Here is a 12,449-nt window from a genome sequence, read left to right on the forward strand (position 1 = left end):
CCCACTCTGAAAACTCCACCCACTCTGATAAACTCCACCCACTCTGATAAACTCCACCCACTCTAAACCCCATCTGCTCTAGAATGGCACGGGCCCACCCCCTCTAGAATAACATGGAAACCTTGTGACTTTTTCTTATAGAATTCAGATGCCAAATGGACACCTGCCTTCCTCTAGGTGGTCAGTTCTACTTGGCATTCCACACACACACACACACACATTATTTCTGTCTTTGGGTCATTGTCTTTTAAAGATAATTAACCTCATTTTTTTAGGTGAGGAAATTAAAGCTTGCTCAAGGACATGGATGGAGCAGTGAATGCTATCAGCCAGATGCACACTGTCCTGTTTGGTCATTACCACCCTGTCAGTTGGGTTTTAACATCCTCCCTAATGTGGTAATGCGAGCTAGGAGAAAAGGGGAATGCTTGAGCTGCCAGACATTGGTCCATAGGCAGCATATCATCTTTTCTTTTAGACAGAGCCTCGTATTGCACAGGCTAGATGGTGTTAGGACCACGGGCATGCACCAACATACCTGGCGTGTGATGCTGGGCGTTGAACCCAGGACTCTGTGCATGCTGGGTAAGCACTCTCCTAGCTGAGCTGCAGCCCTAAGTCTAATGCACCATCATTCTTGACAATATAAGGAGGTGATATGTAGTCACTTTTCTTTATCTCTTATATGTGATGCCTCTGAAGAGGTTCACCCTAATTCTGCTCATGAAGACCCTTTGTAGCAGGCAGAAGGCAGAGGCCCTGGTAGAAAATACAGATCTGAAAGTCTGGGACTCCCAGGGGTGTCCATCTGGCTTTCTGTCTTTCGGCTCCTGTCTTTGAGCAATGAGATCCAGATCTCTGGGGGGATGGATCAGGTCTGTGGCTTCTCACTGGAGAGTTAGGATTGCCACACCAGTGCGGCTCCATCCCCTAGGTCTGGTTTGCACAGGATGAGCAGACATAGCGCCAGTCAGCAGCTATCTCCCCAAAGAACAGGGTGGAACTCAGGAGCAGACCCAAGGGGCTCCGTCTGCTCTTCTTCCTCGGTCCCCTCCCCCCATCTAAGGCATGGAAGGAGAACAGGTAGGAGGAGGGGCTCACTGGAGGCATTGGTGTGGGGCCTGATGGCTCCATCTTTACCCACCTCTGGCAGAAAAGAATCAAGTGTTCCCTCTCCCCTGAGCCGCCCCAGCCAGCATAGTGACTCAGGACTCTGTAGAGAAGCGATATGCACAGCATGACATTCAGTGTCCAAATGGAGAGCTCAGGACTAGGGAGGCACCTCTCTGAGTTTCACATGCGCATTCTGGCACAGAGGTTTTGCTCATCCGTTTAGTCGCTGATCTGAGACTGGAACTCAGGGTGGTGTATGTGTTGGGCAAGAGTTCTGGTTTTGGACCGCGTCTCCAGCCCTCTAGGCGAGAGTGTCACTGGAAAAGTAAGTACATTTTCCCTTGCCATGGGCATGCTTCATAGTTCAAAACCTGTGAATTAATAAACTGGGTGAGGCTCTTTGAAAAAGAAACTTGGGACAGAATGAACCACTGAAAGTGCTTGGCTCTTAAGTTCTGCTCTTTACATACGATGTCTGAAAGCCTGCAGAGCTCCCACCAGTGTCTCTGATCGGCTGTCCTGCTGGCATAGATGTGCCTGTGACACCCAGCCAGAGGGGAACATCTGCTCCTGCTGCCCTTGGAAGCAGATCTCTCTGCCCTTGAGGTCTGCATCCGTCTGAGTGGAACCCACAGAAGCTAGAGTCTTGTATGTGTCCAGGGGAGAGGGGCTTTTGGAGCAACCGACCCTTTCCGAGTTCTAGGACTGGCCAAAGTCTGTGCTGTTTCTTGTGGATGGATTGTTGAGATGGGAGTGCCCTGAGACAAAGCCCATTTCTTCCAGGGGAGTTTGTGCTCCTAGCAGCGGATTGCTAATTTCACACTGGAGACTGATGGGCAGAGCTAGGGGTATGTCTTAATTACAAGCATGCGAACCTAGCAAGAAGGAGGACCTGGCTTCAGTCCCCAGCATGGCATAAACTGGGCGTGGCAGCACCTGTTTACAATCCCTAGACTTGGGAGGTAGCAGGACCAGGAGTTCAACATAATCTTTAGCTACCTAGCAAGTTTGAGGCTAGCCTGGGCTACAGGAGACCCGGTTTCAATCAACTAACCAACGAACCAACCAACCAGTCAATGAATCAATCAAAATACTGGGTGGGGGCAGTGATCCAGGAGGGAGGATGGGAATAGAAAAGAGAAGAGTAGGTGCTTCCTCTCCTCCTTGAGAATCAGTCATCTGTTCCTTATTCAGAGGAACAACGATGAGAACCAGAGGCATTGAATGGCTTCTGAGGTCATCTGAGAACACTCAGTTATTCTCACAGAGACTCTGCAGGGTGTGTGCATATGGGTGTGTGCATGTGTGTGTGTGTGTGTGTGTGTGTGTGTGTGCATGTGTGTGTGCATGTGTGTGTGCATGTGTGTGTGTGCATGTGTGCGTGTGTGCGTGTGTGTGTGTGTGTGTGTGTGTGTGTGTGAATTAAAGTTCTATTGCTGTGTCGAGACACCATGACCACAGGAACTCTTTTGAAGAAAAACAGTTAATTGGAGCTGGCTTACTGTTTCAGGGACTTAGTCCACTGTCATCATGGTGAACGTGGCTGTGCACAGGCAGACAAGGTGCTGGAGAGGTCGCTGAGAGTTCTATATCTGGATCACAGGCAGCAGAAACACAGAGTGACACTGGGCCTGACTTGAACATTTGAAACCCTAAAGCCCACCCCCAGTGGCACACTTTTCTCCGCCACACCCGTTTCAACGAGGCCACTTCTCCTATTCCCTGTCAAGTAGACCATTCCCTAGTGGCCGAACATTCAAATATATGAGTCTATGGGAGCATTTCTATTCAAACCCCAACAGTGTAGGCATAGGTGTGTGTGTATAGTTGGGTGCTCAGAGCCTCACGGTTGGTTTCTGATGGTTTCTCCCCCCCGCACCCCCCCTCTCTCTCTCTGTGTGTGTGTGTGTGTGTGTGTGTGTGTGTGTGTGTAGGGGGCGGTGGCTGAGGCTGAGATGTGTTCTCTGAGCCATGAAATTCTACCTCTTTCGAAGAGAGGCTAAATCCATTTGCAGCTGGTTTCCCTTAACTCCTCCTAACACTAGCACTGTTTCAGAAAACCACGGAATTTCAAAACAGAATAGAAATCATATATGCACTCAGGATGGGTGTGGGGGGCTCTAGCCTTAGCAGATTTGTCCACTCCTGGTGAGGAGTTTCACACTGCTTCACCATCCCCTCTGTCTGCCGGATGCTCAAGTTTAAGCCTGGGAAAATGGAGATCTGGATGAAACAGGCCTCAGGGGACCACAGTGGCCATAAAAGCCAAACACCAGCCCAAGCCAGCCCCATTTGGTGTGACCTCTGATGACTGGCTTGCTCTCAGTTGGTGTCAGAGAAGGCACATGGTGGCAATTAAGTCCCAAAGTGACATTGGGAGAATTATGCTAGTGAGAAATTGATTTTTTTCCCTCCAGTCTTAAAAAAAATGCAGTTTGTCTTTATCCAAATATTTCTGAAGCAGCAGGCACAGCAAGATGAGGGTAGGTTGCTGGCATCACTGTGACGGCATGGGGTCAAGTGAAAGAGAGAGAAGGAACCGCAGAGGCAAGGGACAACATCTGTGATACTTTCTCACGAGCTGCTGACAGTGTGAGTGTAGGAGGCCAGCGACTGGGGTCAGAGGTGGCCCGGCTCTTCTCTGAGGCCCAGGAAAAGGAGTCTTTCCCCCTCATTCACCTCCGTTCTCCCAACCGCCCTACTTTATGGTCTGTGTTTGCCTCTAGCTTTTCACATGTGATGAGCTCAGGCAACCAACCCAATTTTTCAATGATTCTTGAGATTCAACTCTGGGTTTTCAAGGTAAAGCTAAATAAGGATTCTCCATTGCACTGTGCTGACATCCGCGTTGATGGTGTGAAGGCAACTGAAGCTCAAACTGTTGTTGCTTGGACCGGGACAACTCTGTTGTATTCTTCATTAGCAGTCACTTGTGAGAAGATGAGTCAAGGTCAGTAGTGTCCATGTTAAATCGCAGCCCCTCAGAACAAGTGCTCTGGCACGAACAGATGTGATTTTAAAGGCATTATGTAAGGCTCGCCTGCACAAACATTTGCAAGATCTGCTTAGCTTGGAACCACCGGTGACATAGGCATGGTTATATTCTTACATGGGTAAAAGTTCCATTCCAACCGTAACATAGTTACAATGAGTTTTTATGTAACAGAGCACAAAGGATTATTGGTATGGTCTCTAGTTTTACATTGCAACTTACTTTTAGGGAACCACCACTTGTGGACTTTTGGTTTGTACCAAAAGCCAACAGCCATCATTATCTAGATGACTATTAACATAGCCCATCGTTTTCCAATTACAAGTCTGTATGGTGCTGTTTACATGTGCTGCCCACAAGAATTTAGCGCAGCAGAGTGTGTGCGGGGGTCGGGGGTGGGGGAATGTGAGATCACTTAAGAGATCTGCAGTCTTTGAAAAGAGGCACCATTATTGTTCATTGTTTTTTTCTTTTTAAACTTGGTGAAATAGTTAATTTTCTTAAAAAATATGTTAATTTGAAGTGAGTAAATTAATATATATTGTCAAAATTTCTATTTTACCTTCTATTATAAAATATAATACATGTTAGTAAATCTCGCAGGTTCTCAATACTTTAGACTACAAAGACGTCCCAAGACCAGTGAATCTGAGCTTTGCTGATTTCCGTATTCCATTGAAAGCATGTTCGTGATATTTTGAATATGAGAACTTGACTGTTTTTCATTGTGGGCGGTGTTCTGTCCTGTCCTTTTATCATAGTTACTTATTTTTCTCTTAATAGACATCTGGGCTGCTTCAAGATCTGGAGTACTATGAATAAAATTACATCCAGCCTCATACAAATGTTTTTGAACAGGCTTTTCTTTCGAAGGGTCAATACTGAGGAAATAAATTGGATTGGTCAGGTTGTAAGTGTTCAGTGTTCCATGTAAGAAATTCCTGGGTGTCTCACCATCTACTGAAGTTGTTCACCGCTTTACATTTCTGTACAGCGTGTAGGGGCGAGAGCATTTTTAATGAAATTAAAACAAAAGCATGCACGCATGCGCACACATGCACCCCTGTTCTCATCTGTGTGCCTCTAGAATTCGTAGGGTTAAGGTGACACTGTGTAGACCTGGAGGCTGAGGGTGTAGCTCAATGTTGCCTAGCAGTGCAAGGCTTTGGGCTCCAACCTCAGAGCCATAGACAAAGCAAAGCAAAAGAAATCACAAGGGGACTAAGGGTGTGGCGCACACAGGTAGGGGATGGCTGTGACCTTGGAGGGGGGGCGACACACTCTGTGTTCTGACTTCCGAAGGTCAACTAATGCACTGTGCCCAGGGGAGGGGCAAAGGCAGTTTCTCCCCCCAACAAAAAATACTCAGAGTATCCTCCCCCATGGCTGCCTACATGGTTACAGGTGCCCATTCTCCCCACCCTGCGGACCGCAGGAGGGCTGTGGGAGCCTGCTTCGGATGCTCATGCCGGCTGCATCGGAGCCCAGGAACGAGCCCGTCGCTCCTACAATTTAATAGTTCCCATTGGGAATAAGCAGCTGCTTTTTTGTCTGGTTACCCTTACTCAACTGATTTATGGCTCTCCTGTTAGGGATTCAGGCCCCCAGATTCCAGGCCGGTGCAGGTGGCCCAGGCGAGAGCAGCACTCACTGAGCTGGCGTCAGAGGCGGTCCTCCCTTTTCAGTCCTCCGGATGGAATTTAAGCCCAAGTTTATTTACCCTTAGCAAACACAACTAACTTTCCTTCTTACTATTATTTTAGGACATTGGCTAAGAAGACTCGTAAAAAGGAGACACGAAACAGCTTTTACTGACAAACATTATGCTGATTTATCTGTGAGTGGGAGCGGAACCATATGGTCCAGATTCTCTTAAAACACACACGGGGTTCAGGATTAAGGGAACAGGCACTAGGCAAATTCATTTTGCATTTCAGGAAGCAGAACAAGGGCGTTCGGTAGTCCATGATTTGCTGAGTGCTTGCTGTTGTACAAGGAACCGAGTTTAGCGATTCATATTCACGACTTCATCTAGGCCTCCCAGCCTCGAAGCAGTCTGCTGTTTTTTAGCAGGGGTAGACACAGCCGTGGGTGCTGGACCCTGAGTAACGTAGGAACCTGGGAAGAGCTAGAATCCAGGCTTCGTCCTACAGCGACAGGTTTCCCTCCTAAAATCTCCAGATCATTAAAAAAAAAAAAAAAAAAAAAAAAAAAAAAAAAAGGGATGAACTTGCAGCTCGCACATCAGCTGAGTACCATGTAAACCCTTTTGTTCGCTGCAGCCAAGGCTGCTGAGTATCATAGGGTCAGGGTTTCTCCATGCTTGCTTGGGACTTTCAACTGGGCATCATTGCAGATTCGCCAGCGACTCTGCTATGGCGTCATTTCATTCATGGGTTGAAGCTTCTGAAACATCCTGAAGATACTCCGTGGGCTGCGCAGTGGCCGTGAATGTGGGCCAAGGAAACCCCGTGTGCTTGTGTTTTCCCTCCGCTCCCTTCCAGGCACCCATGTCTCTCTCACGGCTTTACCGAATGGCTCTACCTCTGAATGGGCTTCAGGGAATAAGAGCAGGCAGGGTTTTCAAACCCCCCCCATGGTGTGGGTTTCTGATTGAACCGAGCCACGGACCAGTCAAAGACAGGAAAGGGGTCCTATTGATGGCTCATTCACCATACATAAAGGGGAAAAAACCTCTCAGGGTAGGAGATGGCTAGTCATGCAAGTTTAGAGCTGGAATTGCTGGGAGAAGCTGGCCAGCTAGACAAGCCAAATTTGTCAAAATAGCATAACTTGAACAAACCAAGGTGCAAGTCTATTTTTGAAAGAAGTCTCTGTCTTGGAAATTAATTGGACACAGTCGCCCAATTGGATGTGTCCAATTAATTCTTAGCAAGTAAGAATATTTGCTGAGAAAGTGTTAGCAACGGCACAGTCGAGCCAGGTTGCAGTGTTCTCATCAAATCCACGGGATGTCCGTACCACTCGAAGCTGGGTTTATAATGCATGGAGAAACCCACAGGGGCAGCGAGTGGAATATTGAAAAGCCATGCCTCATTGGAACGGAAGTATGCCTGTGCGCCTGTGCGCCTGCGCATGCGCCTGTGCGTGTGCACGCACATGTGACTGGGCTCGAAGCAAGATGCTTGTACGTGTTAAACAAGAGCTTTACTACTGAGCCACACTCCCCACAGCCTAATCATAGGACTTTCTACAAAGAGAAAATTTGAATTTGGGAAGTCTTAATGAGAGATAACTCCCAAGTACATTTGGGTTTATAGCTCTCACAGATATAAGATATATCTTACGGTATTAAAGGAGCGTCCTCATAATCAGTCAAGTTTCCTCTGGGACATTGACAGACACTTCTTCCTTTGGCTGTCTAGACTTGGGGAGGACCCTAACGGGGTTGCTAAACCACAGCACGGATGTGATCACTTTCCCCCTCTGACGTCCTGGTGGACGTCTGTAATTGATCTTGGCAGCTCCTCTTTTTCACCGAACCCTATAAATAAACCTTAGATTTGGGCTCAATGCAGCACAGGGCGAAGCCATCACTTGTCCGTCTATATTTATTGGTAAGTGGAAACACGTTCGCCATCCTTTCTCTAATTGTTCGGGTCTGTGGCCTTATTACGCGTTATCATCATCTCATTTGTGGGGCGTAATGGCATTGCAAACACAGTGTCTCAGACAGGAGCTGCAAGTCCCTTAGCGATGGACAAACCCAACAGGAGTCGCCGGGCCGGTGCACTCAGTTGGTCAATGCACAGTCCTGCTTGTCAAGAGGCCCAGAGCAGGCCCCTGCACAGGAGTGTCCCAGCATGGCCCGGGAGCTGCTGAGGGTGCAGTGTCTCTTGGGCTGTGGTGGACAGGCCTGCTCTGGGGACTGACAGGTGATTGGGACTCCTGGCTCAGGGAGCCTCAGTCTCCAAGTAGGAAGACCCTTTTCCCCAGTACTTGTTAGGGGTGTGGCTGGATGCTGCACCAGTGTATTCAGCTGTCCTTCCCTTGAATGGACTAGCAGGCTTTTGTGGTGTGAACTCAGTGGGGGAGATCTTTTTGCAGCTCTTGCAACACAGGCCTGCCATTAATGGTTTCTAAGAGAATGACAGCTTGCTGTGTCAAAAAACAGCGGCCCTCTCAGCAGTCCTGGGCCCCTTAGCCAATCTGCTGGATACTGGGTGGCCCAGAAGCCAGCTCTGTAGGAGGCCTTGGCCTCCCTAGTCTTTCTGAAGGTGCAATTTGAGTTGTTTCCCACACTCCTGGTAACACAGCTAACTGGTGCCAGTGGACACTGGAGTCCTCCACTTCTTACTCTTTTGGGCTGGGTGCCTGTGGAGGGACGGCACTGGCCTATCTTCAGAGTCGATGTATTCAGGAAAATATCTGCAGATGTTCGGTCTAAAGGAATTAGGTCATATTTCAAGATTATACTTCACAAGGCCCTAGGTAAGGGTACGGCCTTTACCAAGTGAAATTTGTGATGGTTCAACAGGATGTGCCTTTCAGTGTTAGAAACAAGCCCAAAGCACGGTGGGGAGGAGTCCACAGAGTACTGGGTGGTTCCATGTTGCAAAGTTCATTAGAGACAACTGGGGTACTGTTTCAAAGACCTTAAGACCATGCTAAAGGGGGGCCATTTGTGTGGCCTTTGTTTCCTTATATATTGGTTCTTAAGATAGAAGGCCGTCTGCCATCTGGGTGTGCTCCAAGTAGGCGGTTTAAGAAACAGTCACCTTCTCAACACGCACAGCAGGCATCAGCAGGCATCAGCACACCAGGCTGCTCGTGTCATTTGGGTTTTGGGGAACAGGGTTTGTATGGGAGTAATGCAATGTGCTGATTCTTCTCCTGGTCCGGACACCCTCAGCTGGGGGACTCCAGCAAGGTGGCCTCAGCCTCATTCAGCATGAGCGTTTTCTCTGGTGAAATGGAAGTGAAATGTTTCACACACTACAGATGTGTGCAAGTGAAAGGATATTACATAGGAACTGGTGCGTGCCACTGCCATAACTGATACTCCATAGATATTATAATCATTGTATTAATAATACACACACACACACACACATATGAATGATAGTCACATGAGACTATAGGATTCTTTGAGGTGTTTTGCTTGGGATCAAATCCAGGGCTTCACTCACAGCCCCAAACCTCACAGTATTTTCATCATTGGAGAGAACCATGAAACAACAAATCCTTTCTAAACTTGTGGTGTGGGGTTGGGGATTTAGCTCAGTGGTAGAGCGCTTGCCTAGCAAGCGCAAGGCCCTGGGTTCGGTCCCCAGCTCCGAAAAAAAAAATTAAACTTGTGGTGTTAGCAGTCAGTTCTCAGTCAAATTTGTCTCATGAAGTAGAAGTTTGGCATGGTCAGATGTCTTACAGAACATATGTGACTTTCTTCTGCACTCTCTCACACTCCAGTTTCCTCTACTCTCTCTTCTAGTAAGGAAATCTGTCCTAGTTTCCAGGTCACTGTCTACCTTTGAGGAAAACAGGAAGACGGGAACCATGTACAAAGTCTGCTTTACTAGTTTGCTCTTTGATGCACTCTACTAGCTTTCTTATATAGCCCAGACCTACCTGCCTAAGGGTGATGCCATCCACAGTGGGATGAGCTCTACACATCAACCGTCAATCAAGATGATCTCTCACAGATATGGCCAGAGGTCAGTAGGATCCAGGTGAATCTCCCTCCCTGGAGTCTCTACTGTATGTTAAGTTGACAAGCACAGTACCTGAGGAGGCATCCCGGGTTCTCATAGTGCAGGGTCGGAGACCTTGACAGTGGTTCCACAGCTTCATGATGTTGTAGTTCGGTGGGCCAAGGAGACAGTGTTCTGTCCTGTGTCCATGAGGCAGCACTGGGGGCTTCCGTGAAGAGTGGGATGGATGGAGCAGCACTGGGGGCAGCAGGCAGGCCACACCCTCGTGGGCAGGTATGTAGCAGGAGGGGTGACATCAGCGATGACCAGCGTCCCCGTGGCACTTGCTTTGGGGAATTGGCCTCAGCGGCCCACCTTTGCTTGTGACATGTTCTCAGACCACATTTCTTGGCTCCCTTGGAGGCTCATCCCTAACCCAGCCACTCCACATGGCAGGAGCGAGTTCCCCAAGAATCCTAGAGTCTCTGTACTTTCCCCGAGCCTGACATGCCTTTCTTTGTTCAGGAAGCATGGATCTTATAGTTTTGTGTGTGTGTGTGTGTGTGTGTGTGTGTGTGTGTGTGTTGTATGTTATTTTTACAAGGTCTCTGTGTGTGAACATGTTCTCTGTGTGTGCACATATGTGTGGGTATGCAGGCACATGTGTGCATATGCATATGAAGGTCAAAGGTCAGTAGCAATGTATTACCCATTCACTCTCCGCCTAGGTTCTCACTGAGCTTAGAACTTACTGGTTGGCTGGCCAGCAAATTCTAGGGATCCTCCTGTCTTCTATCTCCCCAGTGCCGGGATTACAAGATTGTGCTGCCATGCCTGGCTTCTTATGTGGGTGCTAGAGGCCCATATTCAGGCCCTCATCCTTGCATGCCCAGGACTTTAGTGACTGAGCCAGCTCTACAGCCCTATTCTTATTTTTGCCATTATTTTTTCGTGTTTGTTCCAAGGGTTAAAGCTTCCAGTCCTGTGTTTGCTAATGCACCTTCTGTAGCACCCAGTGGCTGGCTGCTCCTATTTTCGATTTATTACTATGCAGTGACTCTAAACACAAACACTGTGCCAAGTCATTAAAAAGTTAAATGCAAACAGTGTGGTGTACCATTCTGGAGTTGGCATTATTCCTCCACATACGGCAATGAAATGTATTCCAGTTGCTACACGTGTATATGCACACGCCTACATGTGGACAACTAACATACATAAACAATAGGACAAAACCTAAAATACCTTTATTAACGTTTAAAGCTTCCGTCCAATCGTGTAAGTATGTGGCTCATGCACTTCTGTTGACCGACGTTGAGAATGGCTGCCTTTGTCACCTAGGGTGCTTTTGTGTGCATTCTTGTGTGTCTTCTTTTGTGTCCACATGGAAATTCCTTGTAGTACATTAGCGGAGTGTGTAGTAGCAAGCTATAGACTCTACATGTTTTCAACTTTCTCTTTGTTGCCCAATTGCTCTCCCAAGAGGTGGTTCTACTGGATGCTCACCCTGTTTCTGCCGTGCCAGCACTTGTTCTTGTCAAACCTGAAGTATTTGCCAATCAAATGGGAGTGTTCGGATAACTCATTGTGTGGATCCCATTCTCTTGATCTCTTCTGAAATCGATATAGGTTGCAGACACATCCAGGGTTCTCCCTTCTGTGAGCTACCAGTTTATACACTTTGCATATTCTGTCAGGTAGGTGCAGGTCTTATAATTATCTAGAGTTCCTTCACACATTCTACACAACCATTGTTGTAGTTGGTACCGTCTTTTTTGGCCTTGTTTAAAGACTCTCCTCTTGTACCAAAGCTTTAAACTTTAATAAAGGTATTTCTTTTATCCTATTGTTTTTTAAGATTTGTTTTTATTATTCTTAATTATGTGTAGGTGTGTGTGTGTGTGTGTAGGTGTGTGTGTGTGTGTAGGTGTGTGTGTGTGCATTTTGTGTCTGCATGTGCAAATGTCTTATGGGTGTAGGTGCCCTTAGAGACCAGAGGCATTAGATCCCCTGACGCTTGAGTTACGGTTGTAAGATGCCTGATGCCTTTGCTGGGAACCTAATTGGGGTTTTCTGGAAGAGTGGCAAATGCTCTTAACTGCTGAGCCGTCTCCTCGGCCCCTTCAATTCTATTTTGTACTGATGTTTCTCGTCATAGTCTTGTAGCTAGGATCTCTAGCTGGCTTTAGTTATGGGCATTCCTATACTTCCGTTAGCTTATTAAACACGAATTTTGGGCATTCCTAAGGTTCTGTTAATTTATTAAATATGATGTTTGGTTTGCACTTATACTGAGCAAGTCTTCGTGAGAGTAAGACACTTTCAATTTCACTTGACTAGTATTTCAATTTTTTTATGAATGGAAGTTGAAATGTCTTCTCTATATTTATCAAGGTAACAATTTTTGTCCTTAACATTAGTGAGAGAGCAATATAAGCGGACATCCGAATGTTATTCTGTTCTTTTGTTTGTACTGAAGATGTTTTGAGGTTGCTCATGGTAGTACGTGCCTGTGATTCAAGTTGGGAGTCTGAGGCAGAAGACTTACGAGCTCAGGGCCAACCTGCAGAAAGTCTCAAGACACCAAGTCCAAAACCCTGTAAGTTTAACTGTGTCCTAGCTTGCTTTCTACTGATGTGATAAACCATGACCAAAAGTAACTTGGGGAGAAGAGAGTTTACTTTACCTTACAG

At 47.1% G+C, this 12,449-nt stretch overlaps 1 protein-coding gene across 1 annotated transcript in view; it reads left to right on the forward strand.

The window, feature by feature from the left end:
- Nucleotides 1-12,449, forward strand: part of Kif26b (kinesin family member 26B) — a 405,645-nt gene that overhangs the window by 58,583 nt on the left and 334,613 nt on the right. The window lies entirely within an intron of this gene.

This window comes from Rattus norvegicus, chromosome 13 (assembly GCF_036323735.1).
Source record: "Rattus norvegicus strain BN/NHsdMcwi chromosome 13, GRCr8, whole genome shotgun sequence".
Classification (NCBI taxonomy): domain Eukaryota; kingdom Metazoa; phylum Chordata; class Mammalia; order Rodentia; family Muridae; genus Rattus; species Rattus norvegicus.